General features: G+C 46.2%; 1 long non-coding RNA gene across 1 annotated transcript in view; it reads right to left on the reverse strand.

The window, feature by feature from the left end:
• Positions 1 to 17,376, reverse strand: part of LOC138672083 (uncharacterized) — a 163,015-nt gene extending 145,639 nt beyond the window's left edge. Inside the window, exon 1 of the long non-coding RNA XR_011319567.1 lies at positions 17,196 to 17,376. This is a non-coding gene — a long non-coding RNA (uncharacterized lncRNA). The remainder of the gene's footprint in view (positions 1 to 17,195) is intronic.
• Between the last annotated feature and the right edge of the window lie 9,570 nt (positions 17,377 to 26,946).

Below are 26,946 nucleotides of genomic sequence, written 5' to 3' on the forward strand. Positions count from 1 at the left end.
CGGGACCATTGGCGCTGTTGGGCCTACCGCCGCCAAAAGCTGGGGACTAAATTTGCGGCCGTGGTCAGTGATGACGGCCGCGGTTATTCATGACGGCTGCGTCTGCAGGAAACAGCGCAGCACATGCGGCGGTGACAGCTGCGGACGGAAGGTGAGTATATACCCTGTGGCTGTGCTATATACTCCATCGCTGTGCAATATACTACTTGACTGTTCAATATACTACTACATGCCTGTGCTATACACTACGTGGGCTGTGCTGTATACTACATGGCTCTCTGCTGTATACTACGTGGCTGGGCAATATACTACGTGGCTGGGCAATATACTACGTGGGCTGTGCAATATACTATGTGTCTGTGCTACGTACTACGTGGGCTGCGCTGTATACTACGTGGCTCTGTGCTGTATACTACGTGGCTCTGTGCTGTATACTATGTGGCTGGGCAATATACTACGTGTCTGTGCTATATACTACGTGAGCTGTGCAATATACTACGTGGCTCTGCTGTATACTACGTGGCTGGGCAATATACTACGTGGCTGGGCAATATACTACGTGAGTTGTGCAATATACTATGTGGACATGCATATTCTAGAATACCCGATGCATTAGAATCGGGCCACCATCTAGTTTGTTATACAGACATAAAATTCTTTTGTCCCTTATATTTTTTTCCCTTATTTGGCACCTAATCACTTTATTTATATTGCACTGTTTTACTATCATTCTCTCATATTTTCTGTGATAGACATGTTTGCTCCCCCTTTTCTGTTTTGTTTTGTGAACAATCATGTTAGTCTCTTACTTATATCCTTTTTGGTATTCCCTGTTTTGTTCTCCATCGCTGATCTGTCCATACTGCGCTCAGGTGGTGCGCATGCGCGATCTGCTCCCTTACACCTCTGCCAGCAGCGTCATGTAACCTTGGTTACGCCGGGTACTCTGTCCCGTGTGTCCGGTCACGTGGAGCACTGGCGGCGACTTCCGGGTTGTAGGCTGCGCACGCGCCACTCACACCGGGAGCGCACTGATCGGCAAGGAAGCGTGAGTATATACAGTTAGGTCCATATATATTTGGACAGAGACAACATTTTTCTAATTTTGGTTATAGACATTACCACAATGAATTTTAAACAAAACAATTCAGATGCAGTTGAAGTTCAGACGTTCAGCTTTCATTTGAGGGTATCCACATTAAAATTGGATGAAGGGTTTAGGAGTATCAGCTCCTTAACACGTGCCATCCTGTTTTTAAAGGGACCAAAAGTAATTGGACAATTGACTCCAAGGCTATTTCATGGACACGTGTGGGCAATCCCTTCGTTATTTCATTCTCAATTAAGCAGATAAAAGGTTTGGAGTTGATTTGAGGTGTGGTGCTTGCATTTGGAAGGTTTTGCTGTGAAGTAAACATGAGGTCAAAGGAGCTCTCCATGCAGGTGAAACAAGCCATCCTTAAGCTGCGAAAACAGAAAAAACCCATCCGAGAATTTGCTACAATATTAGGAATGGCAAAATCTACAGTTTGACACATACTGAGAAAGAAAGAAAGCACTGGGGAACTCATCAATGCAAAAAGACCTGGGCGCCCACGGAAGGCAACAGTGGTGGATGATCGCAGAATAATCTCCATGGTGAAGAGAAACCCCTTCACAACAGCCAACCAAGTGAACAACACTCTCCAGGGGGTCGGCGTATCAATATCCAAATCTACCATAAAGAGAAGACTGCATGAAAGTAAATACAGAGGGTTCACTGCACGGTGCAAGCCACTCATAAGCATCAAGAATAAAAAGGCTAGACTGGACTTTGCTAAAAGACATCTAAAAAAGCCAGCACAGTTCTGGAAGAACATTCTTTGGACAGATGAAACCAAGATCAACTTCTACCAGAATGATGGAAAGAGAAAAGTATGGTGAAGGCGTGGTACAGCTCATGATCCAAAGCATACCACATCATCTGTAAAACACGGTGTAGGCAGTGTGATGGCTTGGGCATGCATGGCTGCCGGTGGCACTGGGTCACTAGTGTTTATTGATGGCGTGACACAGGACAGAAGCAGCCGAATGAATTCTGAGGTATTCAGAGACATACTGTGTGCTCAGATCCAGCCAAATGCAGCCAAACTGATTGGTCGTCGTTTCATACTACAGATGGACAATGACCCAAAACATAAAGCCAAAGCAACCCAGGAGTTTATTAAAGCAAAGAAGTGCAATATTCTTGATTGGCCAAGTCAGTCACCTGATCTCCACCCAATTGAGCATGCATTTCACTTGTTAAAGACTAAACTTCAGACAGAAAGGCCCACAAACAAACAGCAACTGAAAACCACCGCAGTGAAGGCCTGGCAGAGCGTCAAAAATGAGGAAACACAGCGTCTGGTGATGTCCTTGTGTTCAAGATTTCAGGCAGTCATTGCCAACAAAGGGTTTTCAACCAAGTACTAGAAATGAACATTTTATTTAAAATTATTGAATCTGTCCAATTACTTTTGGTCCCTTTAAAAACAGGATGGCACATGTTAAGGAGCTGAAACTCCTAAACCCTTCATTCAATTTTAATGTGGATACCCTCAAATGAAAGCTGAAAGTCTGAACTTCAACTGCATCTGAATTGTTTTGTTTAAAATTCATTGTGGTGATGTCTATAACCAAAATTAGAAAAATGTTGTCTCTGTCCAAATATATATGGACCTAACTGTATATTACCTAAAAACGGCGCACATAATACTACCCCCTGATGAAGGAAAATAATTCCGAAACGCGCGTCGGGGTGCACACTTTACTTGGACCAGACCGACCTTAAAGGTATATCCCTCCATATATACTTTCCCCTTTTGTATACATTGGCATATTCCTGTTCACCTTATATTTTAATGGCACAATTTTTTCTTGGTTTTAACCTCAATTTGTGACTACTATTCACATTGCACTGCATGCCTATATGGAAAATGATTGATTAGGTTGGTACTTCTTTTATGTGATATATATTTTTTTGCATAATTTGCACAAATTTTACACAGTATGTGTATATTTTTTATAGCACCCTTTTTTCAGCCCATTCTATTTAAGGCAGTATTGCTGCATATGTTTTATTCCCTTATGATCTACCTTAGGTCCAATAAGCAATATATATTCTTTTGGTCGTATATATATTATTGTATCCCATTCTATTTTCCAGTCTGGTTGAAATTTCATTTTATTGTGTGCACATTTTTTAATTGTTTTAACCATTACACTACTGTAATTCGTATCAATAAAGACATTTTTACTATTATTATCTCTATTGTCTGGGAACTTTTTATGGTTTTCAATAGTGTTGGTTTCTTGCACTCTGTGAGTAATTACTTACTCAATTGTTTTTTTTGTACACCAGGTGGTTTTATTCTATATTTTTCTATATTCTATATCATATTTTACATATATTGAGATATATATATATTCTATCCCAAAAGGTGTTACTATTATTTTTTGTTTCAAATATGTGACCTGCATTTTTTTTAATGCTATATGGTCCTGTATATAGATAGAATAACCACACTGCTTCTTCCTGCTTGTTGGGGTGATATGCCTCCTTCCCCATGTTGCTGCTGTCCTCACTCTGCATGTCCTCCTGCCAGGTTGGGTCAGTCACTATGTCATCCACCACCTCGTCTTCCACATCCGCACTCTGCTCCTCTTCCTGACTTTTTGGCAATTGTGTCTCATCTCATCATCGTCCACCTCTTGTGACACGTTCCCACCATCGCAATTGGAGTGCCCCCAGACAGCTCTCTCCGGACCGCGTGCGGCGCTTACATCGCCCGCTGCTTCTGTGCCTATTAATGGCAATCCCCTGATGAGCCCCTCTGGACAGTCTTATGGGGCGAAACGCGTAGGGATGAGACATCTGTCTCTCTGAGATAAGTGGGTTTTTTTTGTTTTTTTTTATCTGATGCATTTATGCTGCTTGGCTAGTGTCAATATATGGACATGATATGGGCTACTAGGCACAACGTGAACGCCTTAATCACATTTGATTGATTTATTACTCTGTGATATCTGTGTTGGCCCTGGCGGCAAGACTATTGACCTCGACCAGGGCCCTTTTCCTCTAAGGACACCCTCTATTGAAGGAAATATGGTCTCTGTTTGGCGTGATGCCAATGGGTCTTTTTGAGTTGGCCATTATTTTTCTCTAGGCGTAGTTGCCATATAAGTATTTATCAGAAAGAACATTCTTTACCTTGTCTTGTTTGGCAGGGATACCTTTTAGTGTATACCTAACTAAGCCCATATGACCAAGTGATTGATACTCTGTGCACATATTTCTGGCGTTATGCCCTTGTCCATGTTATATTATTTACTCTGGCAATGATGTCTTTTTTTGTATTTTCTTTTTGACGGTATCGCTACTAGGTTATCAAACCTGCACCGGTAACTCACTGATGAGAGGTGCACCTATAATTGAGCTTCGAGAGTCCGGCAATAATACCTCTTGACACCCGTGTCTCTGTCTGGCGGCTACGACAACAAGTTACCTGACATATACTTATTACTTATGTTTGTGGACGTCTAATTAAATCCTCAGCACAAGTGGTCTTAGTTATACTAGAGCTACAGTACTACGAGAGTTATTCACGGTAAACGTGGAAAGTACACCAATCTCTTCATATTCTGTCTGTTGGTGATCCCATCAGACCTCTATTATCTACTGATTACTGATCTGTCTAAGTACCATATGAGTTTCGAAAGTACGACAACAATACCAACCTCGTTATTTATGCCTCTATATTGTGGTGTTATTATTAGGGTACTATAACTCACGTATACCTATGATGTACCAGTTATTCAGACCTCTATTATCTACTGATTACTGATCTATCTAAGTACCATATGAGTTTCGAGAGTATGACAACAATACCAAGCTCGTTATTTATGCCTCTATATTGTGGTGTTCTTATTAGGGTACTATAACTCACGTACACCTATGATGTACCAGTTATTTCGTGTCTTCAGTACCACTATCATAGACAATACGAGGTTTTGTGGTGTCTAACAGCTCTAACTACGCACTATAAGAGGTGGTGTGGTGTCTAACATCTTCAACTACGTGCTACTATACTTGCCATAGTTTTGTCCGCACACTCTCTAGCTCACACTATATGCCAGAGCCTATTAATATTAGCTGATTCTAGCTATTATTGTTTTCTATAGCCAGCATCTAGCAGCATTTAGATTTTAATTCACTTTTTCTTCTTTTTCTTTTTTTGTGGTGTTATTGTTGGTGGTGGCTTTTTTTGAGGGATTCCTTTTTAGGGACTTTAGGGACAGTCTACGTTGAGCGGGGGCGCCATATCGTATCCCAGGGTGCCAACCTCCGCTGTCAGGAAGGGAATCGAGTAGGGTTAGGCACTTCTATCTTCCCTAGCCCTTTCCTGTACATTGGTATTTTTTTGTATTTTTTGTCTGGTACTGTCCTACATACCAGAGACCCTTTTTCCCCGGAGGATGCCTCCTACTGGTCTTGATGATATTTTTGCTTTTTGGTCTTTTTTAATTATTATATTAAAATTTATTGTTTTAGGTCTTGCGTCAGTTTTTTGGTTTTTTCCTGAGTAATTACTTACTCAATTGTTTTTTTTGTACACCAGGTGGTTTTATTCTATATTTTTCTATATTCTATATCATATTTTACATATATTGAGATATATATATATATTCTATCCCAAAAGGTGGTACTATTATTTTTTGTTTCAAATATGTGACCTGCATTTTTTTTTTTAATGCTATATGGTCCTGTATATAGATAGAATAACCACACTGCTTCTTCCTGCTTGTTGGGGTGATATGCCTCCTTCCCCATGTTGCTGCTGTCCTCACTCTGCATGTCCTCCTGCCGGGTTGGGTCAGTCACTATGTCATCCACCACCTCGTCTTCCACATCCGCACTCTGCTCCTCTTCCTGACTTTTTGAAAATTGTGTCTCATCTCATCATCGTCCACCTCTTGTGACACGTTCCCACCATCGCAATTGGAGCGCCCCCAGACACAGGGCCACGCGTTTCGGTACCGAGCCTCTCTGGTTCGGTTCTGAGGCTGTCACGGTGGCTAGACCCGGTCCGCGACCCTGCTAAGGGGCGTCCAATGAAAGTAGTAAAGCAGTCTGTCAGTGGTTTGTGACGCCACCTGTGGTGTTCGGTCAGGGTGACCGATGCTGCTGTGGGGTCCGCTGGGGTGATGGAATGGCAGCTGGATGGTATACCTTCTCACAGGTGAAGTATGTCCCCAGGGCTTCCCAGTAAGGTGGATGGTGATGGTGTGAGGTACAGTCAATAATGAGGACACAAGGTTGCAGTCTCTTTACCTCTTTACTGAAGGCTTCAAGATCCTCAATCCAGAGTATGTTTATCAGGGCTCTCAGAGACCGGCCGGTCCGATGGGCACATCCAGAGTTTCCTTCGCAGATGGAAATCGTTGCCTACCAATAGCGCCTGTGTGTTGTAGTCCTACCCTGCTGAGCATTCGGAATAGTCCTCACAACTGCTGTTCTCGTTCGTTCGTTCTCTACAGCTCTCTCTCTCGTTCTTTGGTTCCAGATGTTACTAGTTTCTAACGTCCCCCAGATATGTTATGGCTAGGACGCCACCCGTATGACGGGAAGGCTTGGAGGTCTTCCGGGACCCTAGAGACGCCCCTCTCCCAATGTTGCCCCCTATGTCTTCATAGGTGTAGTAAGGTAGACAGCCAGCCTATGACTAACTGTCCAGCAGAGTTTGAAGTAAGGCCTGAAGTCAGTTACTCCTACGGTGTTCCGGCCACCGACTACGCGCCTCAGTAAGATGTTGCCTCTCTCTCTCGGCACAACTCTTACTGGCTCTCCTTTGTGCTTGATCTCGTTTACACGGTTCCACAATATCCTTCCCTTCGTGTCTCTTTCTTAGGATACCGCCGCAGGGTGTGCAAGCGCGGTTCCGTTACATTCTGTTCTGTTCGCTAGGCACCTGCCAGGTTCCTACGCCTGACAGGGGCCCCCTGTGCCTTCTCCCTGCAACACCCCCTGCCATGGGATGTTGCCTGAATCCAACCCAGTCAGCTTCTGACTAACTTCCTCCCCAGCCCCTAGTTTTACCAGTGTGAGGAGTGGCCCAATAAATAAAGCCTTTTTCTCCCCCTAGTGGCCGGAGTGTGAAGTGTAATGTGTTCTGGTGATACCTGGTCAGGAGAACTCCTTAGTGCCATCAGACGTACCGCTACTCCCCTTAGCGGCAGAGTGCCATACTGCAACAACCAGGTCTCTGGGGCGCTGCACTCCCCCCCAGTTAAATCCAGTACTCCTGGACTGGGAAGAAGAACAACAATATAATACAGCAAAAGACATACAAATTTTTGGAATGCTTAGAATAAGTAAATAGAAAAGGTGCTTCCCTTTATGGGAGGTGAGGACACTTGGACGTTGCAAACAAAAACAAGATTAAATATTTTTAAATAACATTTTTGACTATAAATACCTCTCAGTATCCAGCCGGGTATTCTACAAAGTGCATAGACTTTACACGTGCTGCGCCGATTCTTTGGAATGCACTACCTAGGTTAATACGATTAATCCCCAATCCCCACAGTTTTAAGCGTGCCCTAAAAACTCATTTGTTCAGACTGGCCTACCGCCTCAATGCATTAACCTAACGATCCCTGTGTGGCCTATTTATAATAAAAAAAAAAAAAAAAAAAAAGGTTCCTCGCATCATGTTCTCATACACTTTATGCAGTATTAGCCCTCTGTGTCTGTACTGCTACATACTTAGGCAGGTAACTGGTTCATGCAGCTTTACATGAACACCTGAGCCTTACACTATAGCTGGTCCGAATAACTAAAGCAATTGTTACCATCCACCTCTCGTGTCTCCCCTTTTCCCCATAGTTTGTAAGCTTGCGAGCAGGGCCCTCACTCCTCCTGGTATCTGTTTTGAACTGTATTTCTGTTATGCTGTAATGTCTATTGTCTGTACAAGTCCCCTCTATAATTTGTAAAGCGCTGCGGAATATGTTGGCGCTATATAAATAAAATTATTATTATTATTATTATTATTATTATATGTTTCTACGGAACTATACAACATGAAGTGACCTCCCTGGACCCCCATGGAACTATCCATCAAGCTTGAGACTCATGAATGTTCATTCATGAATTTTCTTTTCTTATATATTATTGTTTCCTTTTTCTTTTTATTATTTATTTTTTATTATCATTTAATATTTTTTAGTTTATTTTATTTTTTATTATTTTTATTTTATTTATTTTTTATTTTTTATTTTTTATTTATTTTTTATTTATTCTTTATTTCCTTATTATATACTTTTGTATTTATTTTTCTATTATTTTTTCACTGGCACATTATATTTATATACAATTATCCTTTATTTATCCCTTATTATTTTTCTATTATTTTTATATATTTTTGCTGCTGTCACAGATATTTATGTAATCTATTATTATGTCATTTTTCTTGGGTTATTATTTATTTATAATTCCCCCTATTTATTGTGGCAATTTTAATGCACTTTACCGCTCAACTTATTTAGTATATTATATCTATCTATCTATCTATCTATCTATATAATTGTCTAAGGGGCACTGCCGTCTGTCTGTCCCAGATATTTATTGGTTGAGGCCAGCCAGTGGGCGTAGACAAAAGGGCAGGGGAGGCCAGGAAGTATGCAGAGCGAGTCTCCGCCCACTCCGTACAGGCCCGGCCAGAAGCGCTGTAAAGAGGGCGGAGTCGGCCGGAACCATGGGCGCTGTTGGGCCTACCGTGACAAAAAGCCAGGGACTAAATTAGCGGCCGTGGGTCGCGGCCAGCCAATACAGGCCCGACCAGAAGCGCTGCAAAAGGACGGAGTCACTGTGAGGAAGGCGGAGCCGCCCGGGACCATGGGCGCTGTTGGGCCTACCGCCGCCAAAAGCTGGGGACTAAATTTGCGGCCGTGGTCAGTGATGACGGCCGCGGTTATTCATGATGGCTGCGACTGCAGGAAACAGCACAGCACATGCGGCGGTGACAGCTGCGGACGGAAGGTGAGTATATACCCTGTGGCTGTGCTATATACTACATCGCTGTGCAATATACTACTTGACTGTTCAATATACTACTACATGCCTGTGCTATACACTACGTGGGCTGTGCTGTATACTACATGGCTCTCTGCTGTATACTACGTGGCTGGGCAATATACTACGTGGCTGGGCAATATACTACGTGGGCTGTGCAATATACTATGTGTCTGTGCTATATACTACGTGGGCTGCGCTGTATACTACATGGCTCTGTGCTGTATACTACGTGGCTCTGTGCTGTATACTACGTGGTTGGGCAATATACTACGTGTCTGTGCTATATACTACGTGAGCTGTGCAATATACTACGTGGCTCTGCTGTACACTACGTGGCTGGGCAATATACTACGTGGCTGGGCAATATACTACGTGAGTTGTGCAATATACTATGTGGACATGCATATTCTAGAATACCCGATGCATTAGAATCGGGCCACCATCTAGTATGTTATACAGACATAAAATTCTTTTGTCCCTTATATTTTTTTCCCTTATTTGGCACCTAATCACTTTATTTATATTGCACTGTTTTACTATCATTCTCTCATATTTTCTGTGATAGACATGTTTGCTCCCCCTTTTCTGTTTTGTTTTGTGAACAATCATGTTAGTCTCTTACTTATATCCTTTTTGGTATTCCCTGTTTTTGTTCTCCATCGCTGATCTGTCCATACTGCGCTCAGGTGGTGCGCATGCGCGATCTGCTCCCTTACACCTCTGCCAGCAGCGTCATGTAACCTTGGTTACGCCGGGTACTCTGTCCCGTGTGTCCGGTCACGTGGAGCACTGGCGGTCACTTCCGGGTTGTAGGCTGCGCACGCGCCACTCACACCGGGAGCGCACTGATCGGCAAGGAAGCGTGAGTATATATATTACCTAAAAACGGCGCACATAATACTACCCCCTGACGAAGGAAAATAATTCCGAAACGCGCGTCGGGGTGCACACTTTACTTGGACCAGACCGACCTTAAAGGTATATCCCTCCATATATATACTTTCCCCTTTTGTATACATTGGCATATTCCTGTTCACCTTATATTTTAATGGCACAATTTTTTCTTGGTTTTAACCTCAATTTGTGACTACTATTCACATTGCACTGCATGCCTATATGGAAAATGATTGATTAGGTTGGTACTTCTTTTATGTGATATATATTTTTTTGCATAATTTGCACAAATTTTACACAGTATGTGTATATTTTTTATAGCACCCTTTTTTCAGCCCATTCTATTTAAGGCAGTATTGCTGCATATGTTTTATTCCCTTATGATATACCTTAGGTCCAATAAGCAATATATATTCTTTTGGTCGTATATATATTATTGTATCCCATTCTATTTTCCAGTCTGGTTGAAATTTCATTTTATTGTGTGCACATTTTTTAATTGTTTTAACCATTACATTACTGTCATTCGTATCAATAAAGACATTTTTACTATTATTATCTCTATTGTCTGGGAACTTTTTATGGTTTTCAATAGTGTTGGTTTCTTGCACTCTGTGAGTAATTACTTACTCAATTGTTTTTTTTGTACACCAGGTGGTTTTATTCTATATTTTTCTATATTCTATATCATATTTTACATATATTGAGATATATATATATTCTATCCCAAAAGGTGTTACTATTATTTTTTGTTTCAAATATGTGACCTGTATTTTTTTTTTTTAATGCTATATGGTCCTGTATATAGATAGAATAACCACACTGCTTCTTCCTGCTTGTTGGGGTGATATGCCTCCTTCCCCATGTTGCTGCTGTCCTCACTCTGCATGTCCTCCTGCCAGGTTGGGTCAGTCACTATGTCATCCACCACCTCGTCTTCCACATCCGCACTCTGCTCCTCTTCCTGACTTTTTGGCAATTGTGTCTCATCTCATCATCGTCCACCTCTTGTGACACGTTCCCACCATCGTAATTGGAGCGCCCCCAGACACAGGGCCACGCGTTTCGGTACCGGGCCTCTCTGGTTCGGTTCTGAGGCTGTCACGGTGGCTAGACCCGGTCCGCGACCCTGCTAAGGGGCGTCCAATGAAAGTAGTAAAGCAGTCTGTCAGTGGTTCGTGACGCCACCTGTGGTGTTCGGTCAGGGTGACCGACGCTGCTGTGGGGTCCGCTGGGGTGATGGAATGGCAGCTGGATGGTATACCTTCTCACAGGTGAAGTATGTCCCCAGGGCTTCCCAGTAAGGTGGATGGTGATGGTGTGAAGTACAGTCAATAATGAGGACACAAGGTTGCAGTCTCTTTACCTCTTTACTGAAGGCTTCAAGATCCTCAATCCAGAGTATGTTTAACAGGGCTCTCAGAGACCGGCCGGTCCGATGGGCACATCCAGAGTTTCCTTCGCAGATGGAAATCGTTGCCTACCAATAGCGCCTGTGTGTTGTAGTCCTACCCTGCTGAGCATTCGGAATAGTCCTCACAACTGCTGTTCTCGTTCGTTCGTTCTCTACAGCTCTCTCTCTCGTTCTTTGGTTCCAGATGTTACTAGTTTCTAACGTCCCCCGGATATGTTATGGCTAGGACGCCACCCGTATGACGGGAAGGCTTAGAGGTCTTCCGGGACCCTAGAGACGCCCCTCTCCCAATGTTGCCCCCTATGTCTTCATAGGTGTAGTAAGGTAGACAATGACTAACTGTCCAGCAGAGTTTGAAGTAAGGCCTGAAGTCAGTTACTCCTACGGTGTTCCGGCCACCGACTACGCGCCTCAGTAAGATGTTGCCTCTCTCTCTCGGCACAACTCTTACTGGCTCTCCTTTGTGCTTGATCTCGTTTACACGGTTCCACAATATCCTTCCCTTCGTGTCTCTTTCTTAGGATTCCGCCGCAGGGTGTGCAAGCACGGTTCCGTTACGTTCTGTTCTGTTCGCTAGGCACCTGCCAGGTTCCCACGCCTGACAGGGGCCCCCTGTGCCTTCTCCCTGCAACACCCCCTGCCACGGGATGTTGCCTGAATCCAACCCAGTCAGCTTCTCACTAACTTCCTCCCCAGCCCCTAGTTTTACCAGTGTGAGGAGTGGCCCAATAAATAAAGCCTTTTTCTCCCCCTAGTGGCCGAAGTGTGAAGTGTAATGTGTTCTGGTGATACCTGGTCAGGAGAACTCCTTAGTGCCATCAGACGTACCGCTACTCCCCTTAGCGGCAGAGTGCCATACTGCAACAACCAGGTCTCTGGGGCGCTGCACTCCCCCCCAGTTAAATCCAGTACTCCTGGACTGGGAAGAAGAACAACAATATAATACAGCAAAAGACATACAAATTTTTGGAATGCTTAGAACAAGTAAATAGAGAAGGTGCTTCCCTTTATGGGAGGTGAGGACACTTGGACGTTGCAAACAAAAACAAGATTAAATATTTTTAAATAACATTTTTGACTATAAATACCTCTCAGTACCCAGCCGGGTATTCTACTAAGTGCAAACTCTGAACAATAAGTTAACTTTTCCTTTAAGGGCGTACACGCTGAACCCACTAAAGGCCTATCATAAAATGCTATATAACTCAACTTCTCTTTCCGTTCCAACTTCACCAATGCAGGACCGCCTAGCTCCTTGGCTGAGCCTACTGCCATTGTGCCGACCATCTTTCTACATCTCTCAGGAGGACTCTCTCTCTAACCCCTACGGGTTCACTTCAAGCTTTCCTGTCCTCAATCTTTATTAACATTATCAAACTTTATAAATTTTAACATTATTAACGTTCAACTTTTATTAGAGTCATCATGTAATCATTCCCTTTAAGAGGGACCCAAGTCTCTAGTGCAGATTCTCTCTCTGTCTGCCAGTCCACTGAAAGCAAGACCTTCTGCGTCATATCTGGAAGCATCATCTTCGCAAAGTCTTCTCTCGCTTGTAAAACCAGTAGGGAGCACCTTTAAGAAGGTGCAAACTATATACAAACAGTTTTGGATTCATTCACCGTCCATGATCTGGCAGTCTTTAAAACAATGATGAACTTTGTGCAACAGTAGAAAAAACAATAGAAAACATTAGGGATCCCGGGTAAACAAAGGGATCCCTAGGAGTTAACCCTGGACGGGTTTAAAGTAGCAGCAACAGCAGGAAACATTTAACTATATACATTTCGGTTCTCCGAGGTTTATTTCCTCGGCGTTAGTGGCTGCGACAACTCCACCGGCAACAGGGGGCGGCGCCACCCCCCCGGGTACTCGCGGGCACTCGGTGTGGTGACAGGAGATCCCGGGCTCCAGTCAGGGGTCTGTGTGGCGATTGTCCTGGAACTCACAACAACCGAGGCGCCAACCACTCCCAAGGTCGAGCTCTCTGCCACCACCGTAGTAACAGTATCCACAGTACAAGTGGTGGTTTTCACAACAGTGCATGTAGGGGTCACCACCGTGGTCTTGGTGACGGTCATGGTCCGGTCACAAGGGGGCACCCTCGCTATGGGGGACGGCTTCGCCGCCGCTTTGGTCGATGATGTCATGGGGGCTGGTCGCTTGCGCACATTCAGGGCGAACCAACCCCTCTCCCGGAATTGCCGGGTGTAGGTGACTTCGTCCCCCTTGTACAGATCCCGGTCCGGGTGGCCTTCTTTGAGATGGGACTCTACATCCCTCCGGTTTCCGAAAACCTTGGAATATAGGTCCGGCTCCTTGATGAAGCCCCATCCTCCACGGAGCCGGAACTCAACAACGGTGCCCTGCCTGCGCGGGGCCTGGTGGGTGGTACGGTCCTTGCGGGCCCTGTCCTTCACTTCAAGGTCCCGCCGGTAGTGGGCTTCCCGCTGGGCCTGGTGCTGTCTCTCCGTCTCCTCCACCATCTCTCCCTCCTGTGTCTGCACCCCGGGGAACCCCATGATGTTCGCCCCCGGGTTCACCCAGCGGCACACCGTACGCTCTGCGTAGACCTCGCCTGGCATGGTAAGCGGCGAGATCGGGGCCTTGAGGAAGTGCTCCATGCCCGTGGGTTGGTCCCATTGTGGAAGGCGCTGAAGTTTATGGGTCCCAGGGAGAGGGGGTACCGCGACCGGGCCTATCAGCAGGTCTTCCGCGGCCGGGGTGGGATCGGTGGACTCACCGGTCGAAGCGGCTTCCTCCGGTGTGACCGACTCCAACGGTGGTGAAGGTCCCAGAGTCAGGAGTTCCTCTGCGGGTACCTCTTTGCACGAGGCCTCGGTCTCAAGCCGCCACTGGAGAAGCTGCTCCACAAGATCCTCCATCTCGCCCTGTAGGAGACCGGTCCCAGATGTGAGGCCCTGGCTGTGATGCTCATCCGGGTAGCTGGGGGAGCCCTCTGCTTCGACCCCGCAGTCTGGGTCTGAGCGGTCAGCCATGGCGTCCTCCACGTGGGTCGCTTCCTGGTCTCTTTCCCACTCTCTCCCACTCTTTCTTGTTCCTCCGCCCCCCATTGAGGATCAGGAGGCGGATCTCAGCTGCTGACGGACACGTCCTCAAAGTACAGAAATATTTAGACTGGGCGGCCATTATCTTTTGCGCTCTCCAGCTTACTCACGCCCAATTCCACGCCCTTCTTCTTCTCTTGCGCTCCTAGTGGCGCTATAATGGCGGCAGTTTTGGCAGGAATCCTGCGTCAATAGCAATACACAGTCTTTGCAATGAATCACAGTCCAACACATTTCAATCACAGTTCCAAGGCACACATGACCCAATTCTTCAGGCTTAAGTACGATCCTGTTCGTGACGCCAAATTGGAGCGCCCCCAGACACAGGGCCACGCGTTTCGGTACTGGGCCTCTCTGGTTCGGTTCTGAGGCTGTCACGGTGGCTAGACCCGGTCCGCGACCCTGCTAAGGGGCGTCCAATGAAAGTAGTAAAGCAGTCTGTCAGTGGTTCGTGACGCCACCTGTGGTGTTCGGTCAGGGTGACCGACGCTGCTGTGGGGTCCACTGGGGTGATGGAATGGCAGCTGGATGGTATACCTTCTCACAGGTGAAGTATGTCCCCAGGGCTTCCCAGTAAGGTGGATGGTGATGGTGTGAGGTACAGTCAATAATGAGGACACAAGGTTGCAGTCTCTTTACCTCTTTACTGAAGGCTTCAAGATCCTCAATCCAGAGTACGTTTAACAGGGCTCTCAGAGACCGGCCGGTCCGATGGGCACATCCAGAGTTTCCTTCGCAGATGGAAATCGTTGCCTACCAATAGCGCCTGTGTGTTGTAGTCCTACCCTGCTGAGCATTCGGAATAGTCCTCACAACTGCTGTTCTCGTTCGTTCATTCGTTCTCTACAGCTCTCTCTCTCGTTCTTTGGTTCCAGATGTTACTAGTTTCTAACGTCCCCCAGGTATGTTATGGCTAGGACGCCATCCGTATGACGGGAAGGCTTGGAGGTCTTCCGGGACCCTAGAGACGCCCCTCTCCCAATGTTGCCCCCTATGTCTTCGTAGGTGTAGTAAGGTAGACAGCCAGCCTATGACTAACTGTCCAGCGGAGTTTGAAGTAAGGCCTGAAGTCAGTTACTCCTACGGTGTTCCGGCCACCGACTACGCGCCTCAGTAAGATGTTGCCTCTCTCTCTCTCGGCACGACTCTTACTGGACTGACAGGGGCCCCCCTGTGCCTTCTCCCTGCAACACCCCCTGCCACGGGATGTTGCCTGAATCCAACCCAGTCAGCTTCTGACTAACTTCCTCCCCAGCCCCTAGTTTTACCAGTGTGAGGAGTGGCCCAATAAATAAAGCCTTTTTCTCCCCCTAGTGGCCGGAGTGTGAAGTGTAATGTGTTCTAGTGATACCTGGTCAGGAGAACTCCTTAGTGCCATCAGACGTACCGCTACTCCCCTTAGCGGCAGAGTGCCATACTGCAACGACCAGGTCTCTGGGGCGCTGCACCTTCATGTGACCGTGGCTGGTGAAAGCTTTGGGCGTCACTACATGCAATCTCATCTGGCCTCACTTCATGTTGACCGGCTAAGAGTCCGGAATCTTGAAAGGGAAAACTGAACAGCTCTTCGGAGTGTCCAAGTGTGCGATCAGTTGTCTCAGGGCACTCTGCATGGTGGGAGGAAGGAGGATCAGGGTGAGGAATATCCGGGCCACTACTCAGACTTGACCGTATTGAAGACATGGTGTTGGTGGTTAAGTGACTGGAAGCATTATCCAACCAACAACCATTTCACACTGCTCTGGCTTTAATAGTGGTGTGCTGCGGTCCCCTAGAAACTGGGACAGGAAGGTCGAGCGAGAAGATGTGGGTCTTTGTTGTGGCCCACGTTCAACTTGGCCACATCCTCCTCCTCTGCATGCACCATCAGCATCACATCCACTTCCCTGTCCCTTGCCTTGCCCATTTTAAATGGACTACTGCACTATTTCAAAAGCTCAGCACAAATGTATTTATTTGGAGATAAATTATATCTGATCAGTATGCCTACAAAGCTACGATTTTTCAAACACAGAAACTCCAGGCATCAACCTGACATAACAGACTGTGTTAAATATGTTTTTGGTTTTTGGAGAATTTAAAAAAACAAATGAATAAAAAGAAAGAGTAGAACAAGGCTAGAACACTGAACTATATATACCACGTATGCCTGCGAAACTATGATTTTTCCACCACAGATACACCAGGACTCAGCCTGACATAGACTGTATTACATTTTTTTTTTGCTTTATGGTGATTTTAAAAAATTTAAAAAAAAGGCTAGCACACGGAATTATGCTATGTATGCCTGCGAAGATATGATTTTTCAAACACAGATACACTAGGACTCAGCCTGACAGACTATCTTTTTTTTTTTTTTGTGAATTTAAGAAAATTAAAAAAATTGAACAAGGCTAGCACACAGAAATATGCTACGTATGCCTGCGGAAATACGATTTTTCAAACACAGAAACACCAGCTCTCAGCCTGACATAACAGATTGTATTAAGTTTTATTTGCTTTTTGGTGAATTAAAAAAAAAAAAAAAGAGTAGAACAAGGCTAGCACACTGAACTATGCTACGTATGCCTGCAAAACTATGATTTTTAAACAGATAAACCAGGCCTCAGTCTGACATAATAGACTGTATACAATTTTTTTAGAGGGAAGGGGGGGGAGGGGTTTGGTGAATTAAAAAAAAAAAGAAAAGAAATGAGAACTTCAGCTAGGTATATATACATACCTCCCAACCGTCCCTCATTGTGCGGGACTGCCCCGGATTTCATGCTTGTCCCGCTTGTCCTGTCCGGGACCCGGATTTCATGCTTGTCCCGCTTGTCCTGTCCGGGACGCAGAGCTTCCCGCAGACAGAACAGTTGAAGCTGCTGTCACACGCCCCCTTTTGTTAGGCCACGCCCTTTCCTCGTCGGTGTGTTCCTGAGTCTTCAGTGTGCCTCACAGTTCAGAGAGGGGACACCTGAGGGGACATAACACAGCCGAACACAGCCTGGGTGCCGGCGGCAATGTAAGCAGCAGACCATGAGTGGACTGGAGGCTGCTAATGGGACAGATGCAGAGAGATCAGTGAGTAGTGGATGTCACAGGGATGACTCCTCCGTCCAGTGCATTGCTGAGGAGGAGCAGCTGCAGCCTCCTGGGAGAGAGAGTGACAACACATCAATGTGGCTGCTTTATTTCCCCAGGCATAAAAGTGCTAAGCCTAAGCCCCTATGACAGTCACTGTATCATCATGTGCTAATTACAAGCTCCAGCTCCGCTCGGTACACACACGCAGCTGAGGCTCCACTCGGTACACTTAGTACACAGACACACACACGCGGCTCTGCTTGGTGCACCTCGTACACACGCGGCTCCGCTCGGTGCACCTCGTACTGTGAAAGGTGTACGGAGCAGAGTCGTGTGTAAGAGGTGTACGGAGCCATGTGTACGAGGTGTACGGAGCACAGCCACGTGAAAGGTGTACGGAGCAGAGCAGCATGTGAAAGGTGAGCGGAGTCGTGTGTACGGAGCACAGCCGCGTGTGTGCGAGGTGTACGGAGCACAACTGCGTGTGTGCGAGGTGTACGGAGCACAACCGCGTGTGTACGAGGTGTACGGAGCGGAGCAGCATGTGAAAGGTGTACGGAGCACAGCCGCGTGTGTACGAGGTGTACGGAGCGGAGCAGCATGTGAAAGGTGTACTGAGCAGAGTCGTGTGTACAAGGTGTACGGAGCACAGCCGCGTGTGTACGAGGTGTACGGAGCACAGCCGCGTGTGTATGAGGTGTACGGAGCGCAGCCGCGTGTGTACGAGGTGTACGGAGCGCAGCCACGTGTGTATGAGGTGTACGGAGCGCAGCCGCGTGTGTACGAGGTGTACGGAGCGCAGCCGCGTGTGTATGAGATGTACGGAGCGGAGCAACATGTGAAAGGTGTACAGAGCAGAGTCGTGTGTACGAGATGTACTGAGCAGAGTCGTGTGTACAGAGCACAGCCGCGTGTGTACGAGGTGTACGGAGCGGAGCAGCATGTGAAAGGTGTACAGAGCACAGCCGTGTGTACGAGGTGTACGGAGCACAGCCGCGTGTGTACGAGGTGGACGGAGCACAGCCGCGTGTGTATGAGGTGTACGGAGCGGAGCAACATGTGAAAGGTGTACAGAGCAGAGTCGTGTGTACGAGATGTACTGAGCAGAGTCGTGTGTACAGAGCACAGCCGCGTGTGTACGAGGTGTACGGAGCACAGCTGCGTGTGTACGAGGTGTACGGAGCGGAGCAGCATGTGAAAGGTGTACTGAGCAGAGTCGTGTGTACGAGGTGTACAGAGCACAGCCGTGTGTACGAGGTGTACGGAGCACAGCTGCGTGTGTACGAGGTGTACAGAGCACAGCCGCGTGTGTATGAGGTGTACGGAGCGGAGCAACATGTGAAAGGTGTACAGAGCAGAGTCGTGTGTACGAGGTGTACTGAGCAGAGTCGTGTGTACGGAGCACAGCCGCGTGTGTACGAGGTGTACGGAGCACAGCCGCGTGTGTACGAGGTGTACGGAGCGGAGCAGCATGTGAAAGGTGTACGGAGTGGAGTCGTGTGTAAGAGGTCTACGGAACCATGTGTACGAGGTGTACGGAGCACAGCCGCATGTGTACGAGGTGTACGGAGCAGAGCAGCATGTGAAAGGTGTACGGAGTGGAGTCGTGTGTAAGAGGTCTACGGAACCATGTGTACGAGGTGTACGGAGTACAGCCGCATGTGTACGAGGTGTACAGAGCACAGCCGCGTGTGTAAGAGGTGTACGGAGCACAGCCGCATGTGTACGAGGTGTACGAAGCACAGCCGCGTGTGTACGAGGTGTACGGAGCGGAGCAGCATGTGAAAGATGTACGGAGCGGAGTCGTGTGTACGAGATGTACTGAGCACAGCCGCATGTGTACGAGGTGTACAGAGCGGAGCAGCGTGTGAAAGGTGTATGGAGCGGAGTCGTGTGTAAGAGGTGTACGGAGCACAGCCGCGTGTGTACGAGGTGTACGGAGCGGAGCAGCGTGTGAAAGGTGTATGGAGCGGAGTCGTGTGTGTAAGAGGTGTGCGGATCAGAGCAGAGTGTGAAAGGTGTACGGAGCGGAGCCACGTGTGTACGAGGTGTACGGAGCGGAGCCATGTGTGTACGAGGTGTACAGAGCAGAGCCACGTGTGTACGAGGTGTGCGGAGCAGAGCCATGCATGTACAAGGTATACGGAGCGGAGCAGCGTGTGCAATGTGTATAGAGCGGAGCCGTGTGTGTATGAGATGTATGGAGAGGAGCCGTATGTGTACGCAGCGGAGCCGTGTGTGTGGAAGGTATACGGAGCGGTGCAGCATGTGCAATGCGTATGGAGTGGAGCGGTGTGTGTATGAGGTGTACGGAGTAGTGCCATGTGTATGAGATGTATGGAGCGGAGCCGTGTGTGTATGAGGTGTATGGAGCGGAGCCGTGTATGAGGTGTATGGAGCGGAGCTGAATGTTTACGAGGTGTATGGAGCAGAGCTGAATGTGTACGAGGTGTACGGAGCGGAGCTGAATGTGTACGAGGTGTACGGAGCGGAGCCGTGTGTGTATGAGATGTATGGAGAGGAGCCGTATGTGTACGCAGCGGAGCCGTGTGTGTGGAAGGTATACGGAGCGGAGCAGCATGTGCAATGTGTATAGAGCGGAGCCGTGTGTGTATGAGATGTATGGAGAGGAGCCGTATGTGTACGCAGCGGAGCCGTGTGTGTGGAAGGTATACGGAGCGGTGCAGCATGTGCAATGCGTATGGAGCGGAGCGGTGTGTGTATGAGGTGTACGGAGTAGTGCCATGTGTATGAGATGTATGGAGCGGAGCCGTGTGTGTATGAGGTGTATGGAGCGGAGCCGTGTATGAGGTGTATGGAGCGGAGTTGAATGTTTACGAGGTGTATGGAGCAGAGCTGAATGTGTACGAGGTGTACGGAGCGGAGCCATGTGTGTATGAGATGTATGGAGTGGAGCCGTGTGTACGGAGCGGAGCCGTGTGTGCAAAGTGTAGGAGTAGCTATGCGTGGCCATTATACGATACGAAGTATCATGTGCGGCCAATATACAGTATGGAGCATCATGTGCGGTCATTATACAGTAAGGAGCATCATGTGCGGTCATTATACACTATGGAACATCATGTGCGGCTATTATACAGTATGGAGCATCATGTGCGGCCATTATACAGTATGGAGCATCATGTGTGGCCATTATACAGTATGGAGCATCATGTGCGGTCATTATACACTATGGAACATCATGTGCGGCTATTATACAGTATGGAGCATCATGTGTGGCCATTATACAGTATGGAGCATCATGAGCGGTCATTATACAGTATGGAGCATCATGTGCAGCCAATATACAGTATGGAGCATCATGTGCGGCCAATATACAGTATTGATCATCATGTGTGGCCATTATACAGTATGGAGCATCATGTGCGGTCATTATACAGTATGGAGCATCATGTGTGGCCATTATACAGTATGGAGCATCATGTGCGGTCATTATACAGTATGGAGCATCATGTGGGGTCATTATACAGTATGGAGCATCATGTGCAGCCAATATACAGTATGGAGCATCATGTGCAGTCATTATACAGTATTGAGCATCATGTGTGGTCATTATACAGTATGGAGCATCATGTGCGGTCATTATACAGTATGGAGCATCATGTGTGGCCATAATACAGTAAGAAGCATCATGTGTGGTCATTATACAGTATGGAGCATCATGTGTGGCCATTATACAGTATGGAGCATCATGTGCGGCCATTATACAGTATGGAGCATCATGTGTGGCCATTATACAGTATGGAGCATCATGTGGGGTCATTATACAGTATGGAGCATCATATGGGGTCATTATACAGTATGGAGCATCATGTGCAGCCAATATACAGTATGGAGCATCATGTGCAGTCATTATACAGTATTGAGCATCATGTGTGGTCATTATACAGTATGGAGCATCATGTGCGGTCATTATACAGTATGGAGCATCATGTGTGGCCATTATACAGTATTGAGCATCATGTGTGGCCATATTACAGTATGAAGCATCATGTGTGGTCATTATACAGTATGGAGCATCATGTGCGGCCATTATACAGTATGGAGCATCATGTGCGGCCATTATACAGTATGGAGCATCATGTGTGGCCATTATACAGTATGGAGCATCATGTGGGGTCATTATACAGTATTGAGCATCATGTGTGGCCATTATACAGTATGGAGCATCATGTGCTGCCATTATACAGTATTGAGCATCATGTGTGGCCATTATACAGTATGGAGCATCATGTGGGGTCATTATACAGTATGGAGCATCATGTGGGGTCATTATACAGTATGGAGCATCATGTGCAGCCAATATACAGTATTGAGCATCATGTGTGGCCATTATACAGTATTGAGCATCATGTGTGGCCATAATACAGTATGAAGCATCATGTGTGGTCATTATACAGTATGGAGCATCATGTGCGGCCATTATACAGTATGGAGCATCATGTGCGGCCATTATACAGTATGGAGCATCATGTGTGGCCATTATACAATATGGAGCATCATGTGGGGTCATTATACAGTATTGAGCATCATGTGTGGCCATTATACAGTATGGAGCATCATGTGCTGCCATTATACAGTATTGAGCATCATGTGTGGCCATTATACAGTATGGAGCATCATGTGGGGTCATTATACAGTACGGAGCATCATGTGGGGTCTTTATACAGTATGGAGCATCATGTGCAGCCAATATACAGTATGGAGCATCATGTGCAGTCATTATACAGTATTGAGCATCATGTGTGGTCATTATACAGTATGGAGCATCATGTGCGGTCATTATACAGTATGGAGCATCATGTGTGGCCATTATACAGTATTGAGCATCATGTGTGGCCATAATACAGTATGAAGCATCATGTGTGGTCATTATACAGTATGGAGCATCATGTGCGGCCATTATACAGTATGGAGCATCATGTGCGGCCATTATACAGTATGGAGCATCATGTGTGGCCATTATACAGTATGGAGCATCATGTGCGGCCATTATACAGTATGGAGCATCATGTGTGGCCATTATACAGTATGGAGCATCATGTGTGGCCATTATACAGTATGGAGCATCATGTGCGGTCATTATACAGTATGGAGCATCATGTGCGGCCATTATACAGTATTGAGCATCATGTGGGGCCATTATACAGTATTGAGCATCATGTGCGGCCATTATACAGTATGGAGCATCATGTGGGGTCGTTGTACAGTATGGAGCACTGTGTGGGCATTATACAGTATGGAGCACTATGTTTGGCCATTGTAGAGTATGGAGCATCATGTGTGGCCATTATACAGTATTGAGCATCATGTGTGGCCATTATACAGTATGGAGCATCATGTGTGGCCATTATACAGTATGGAGCACTGTGTGGCCATTATACAGTACGGAGCATCATGTGTGGCCATTATACAGTATGGAGCATCATGTGGGGTCATTATACAGTATTGAGCATCATGTGTGGCCATTATACAGTATGGAGCATCATGTGCTGCCATTATACAGTATTGAGCATCATGTGTGGCCATTATACAGTATGGAGCATCATGTGGGGTCATTATACAGTATGGAGCATCATGTGGGGTCATTATACAGTATGGAGCATCATGTGCAGCCAATATACAGTATTGAGCATCATGTGTGGCCATTATACAGTATTGAGCATCATGTGTGGCCATAATACAGTATGAAGCATCATGTGTGGTCATTATACAGTATGGAGCATCATGTGCGGCCATTATACAGTATGGAGCATCATGTGCGGCCATTATACAGTATGGAGCATCATGTGTGGCCATTATACAATATGGAGCATCATGTGGGGTCATTATACAGTATTGAGCATCATGTGTGGCCATTATACAGTATGGAGCATCATGTGCTGCCATTATACAGTATTGAGCATCATGTGTGGCCATTATACAGTATGGAGCATCATGTGGGGTCATTATACAGTACGGAGCATCATGTGGGGTCTTTATACAGTATGGAGCATCATGTGCAGCCAATATACAGTATGGAGCATCATGTGCAGTCATTATACAGTATTGAGCATCATGTGTGGTCATTATACAGTATGGAGCATCATGTGCGGTCATTATACAGTATGGAGCATCATGTGTGGCCATTATACAGTATTGAGCATCATGTGTGGCCATAATACAGTATGAAGCATCATGTGTGGTCATTATACAGTATGGAGCATCATGTGCGGCCATTATACAGTATGGAGCATCATGTGCGGCCATTATACAGTATGGAGCATCATGTGGGGTCATTATACAGTATGGAGCATCATGTGCGGCCATTATACAGTATGGAGCATCATGTGTGGCCATTATACAGTATGGAGCATCATGTGTGGCCATTATACAGTATGGAGCATCATGTGCGGTCATTATACAGTATGGAGCATCATGTGCGGCCATTATACAGTATTGAGCATCATGTGGGGCCATTATACAGTATTGAGCATCATGTGCGGCCATTATACAGTATGGAGCATCATGTGGGGTCGTTGTACAGTATGGAGCACTGTGTGGGCATTATACAGTATGGAGCACTATGTTTGGCCATTGTAGAGTATGGAGCATCATGTGTGGCCATTATACAGTATTGAGCATCATGTGTGGCCATTATACAGTATGGAGCATCATGTGTGGCCATTATACAGTATGGAGCACTGTGTGGCCATTATACAGTATGGAGCAGTGTGGCCATATTTTTTTGTTTATAATTATTCTTTATGAACAGTGTGATCAGCAGTGCTAAATGGGTGTGGTTGGGACGTGGATATGGGTGTGACTAGTGAATGGGTGTGGTCAGAGGCGTGGCCTAAAATTTGCCGCGGCGCGCGTTGCGCGCCGATAACTTTGTCCCTCTTTCCCAACTTCAAAAGTTGGGAGGTATGTATATAGTAAATAAGCAGCAGCAGACAGTTATGGAGCTTTGGAGGGATGCAGTGAGAGCTATGTATGCACAGCTGCAGGCCTTGCACTGATGTGGATATGTGCACATAGACTCCTCTGCCTACCTAGTGCTGAAATCTCAGGACCCCAGAATTAGCCCTAAAATGCACTGTTGGTTTCTCAGGATTTGTGGACTGAACAGTTGCAGACCTACACTAACTATTACAAGGACGATTCTGACCCTATCTCAGCAGCAGCTCTCCCTACACTTGCTAAGTCCGGAGCAGAATGTGGTGAGCAGGGCGGCGCCAGCTCTCTTATAGACCTGATGAAGCAGTTCAGCCAGCCAATCACTGTAATACCACAACAAAGATGGCTGCGGCATTACAGTGCATGGCTGACAATCCCTGAACTGTCATTGGCTTTCTAAAGAATGCCAGAATTGCATGGCGGAGACACAAGCTCCCGCCGAGTAATCCCGAAAATACTCGGTCTTTGCCGAGTACACCGAGCATAGTCATACTCGGGCAAGTACTGAGTAGTGGCGAGCACGTTCGCTCATCACTAGTAGCTAGCGTTTATTTGGTTGTTGTTTTGTATTTTGCCCATAACAATTTTGTAGCTGTGATCCCTCTTGGCTTGAGGCACTTTTTATCATTTTTAAACTTATTATGTCATTTTAAACATTTTGTATACTGTGCATTGTTAAGACGCTTCTTGATTCTTTAAGACTCATTGTCTCAGGGATCATCATGGTTCTAGTCATTGTGGAGTGTTTCCCCTTTTTTAAGTAGGCATTTGTTTTTGGTTACTAAAATAGATTTGAAAGCCCGGGAATTATAGTGAGGTCAAAAAGCATCTAAAATGTTTAAGATTGGTGCCTCATTGCCATCTATTGATACCTCTATATCTGAAAAAGAACTTTTTAAACAATACAAAAATGCCCTATACAAGAAAACGAAAATATGGTTGACCAGAACTTCATTGTAAAACTATGTTAGTCAAAAAATAATAAGAGGACTCAGAGTGCAACACTTTCTCTCCTTTGAATTAGAAGATGAAAAACTATTTAAAAGATGGACTACGGCAGCTACAGCCTGTTCCTTAGAATTATTGCAATTCATAGTTGAGAGTAGGGTTGAGCGAAACGGGTCGTTCATTTTCAAAAGTCGCCGACTTTTGGCAAAGTCGGGTTTCATGAAACCCGATCCGACCCCTGTGCGGGGTCGGCCATGCGGTACGCGACTTTCGCGCCAAAGTCGCGTTTCAATGACGCGAAAAGCGCCATTTCTCAGCCAATGAAGGTAAACGCAGAGTGTGGGCAGCGTGATGACATAGGTCCTGGTCCCCACCATCTTAGAGAAGGGCATTGCAGTGATTGGCTTGCTGTCTGCGGCGTCACAGGGGCTATAAAGGGGCGTTCCCGCCGACCGCCATGTTACTGCTGCTGATCTGAGCTTAGGGAGAGGTTGCTGCCGCTTCGTCAGAAGCAGTGATAGCGTTAGGCAGGGTCCATTAACCACCAAACCGCTTGTGCTGTAGCGATTTCCACTGCCCAACACCACCTTCGGTGTGCAGGGACAGTGGAAGCTACATTTTTTTTTTTTTTCCCCTCAGCGCTGTAGCTCATTGGGCTGCCCTAGAAGGCTCCCTGATAGCTGCATTGCTGTGTGTACGCCGCTGTGCAAACCAACTGCTTTTTTCAAAGCACAAATCCTCTTGTTCCTTCCTTTCTGCACAGCTATAATTTGTGCATCAGTCCACTCCTTATTGCTGCCTGCCATACCTGGCTGAGATTGCTGCAGGGAGATAGTAATTGTTGGACACTCCCTGTTTTTTTTTTTTGTGGGAGATTAAGATTGACATTTCTGCTAGAGTGCCATCCCTGTGTGTGCCATCTCTCACTCAGTGGGCCATAGAAAGCCTATTTATTTTTTTGCTTGATTTGGGTTATAAAATCTACCTGAAAAAATCACTACATCAATCAGTGGGAGAAAAATATTGGCCTCAGGGCTTGTGTGCCACTCCTGACTCCTGTGTGCATCATCACTCACTCACTGGGCCATAGAAAGCCCATTTCTTTTTTTTTTTTGCTTTATTTGGGTTCTAAATTCAACCTGAAAAAATCAATAAATCAATCAGTGGGAGATTAATATTGGCCTTTGGGCTTGTGTGCCAGTCCTAAGCGTGCCATCTCTCTCTCTCAGATAGTGGGCCATAGAAAGCCTATTTATTATTTTTTTTATTGGGTTTATAAATTTTCCCTGGAACAAAAAAAAAAAAAGTGGGAGATTAATATTGGCCTCTGGGCTTGTGTGCCAGTCCTGAGCGTGCCATCTCTCTCACAAATAGTGGGCCATAGAAAGCCTATTTATTTATTTTTTTTTGGTTTTATAAATTCTCCCTGAAAAAAAAAAGGGAGATTAATATTGGCCTTTGGGCTTGTGTGCCAGTCCTAAGCGTGCCATCTCTCTCTC

The sequence above is a fragment of the Ranitomeya imitator genome, chromosome 3 (assembly GCF_032444005.1).
Source record: "Ranitomeya imitator isolate aRanImi1 chromosome 3, aRanImi1.pri, whole genome shotgun sequence".
NCBI classification, from domain to species: domain Eukaryota; kingdom Metazoa; phylum Chordata; class Amphibia; order Anura; family Dendrobatidae; genus Ranitomeya; species Ranitomeya imitator.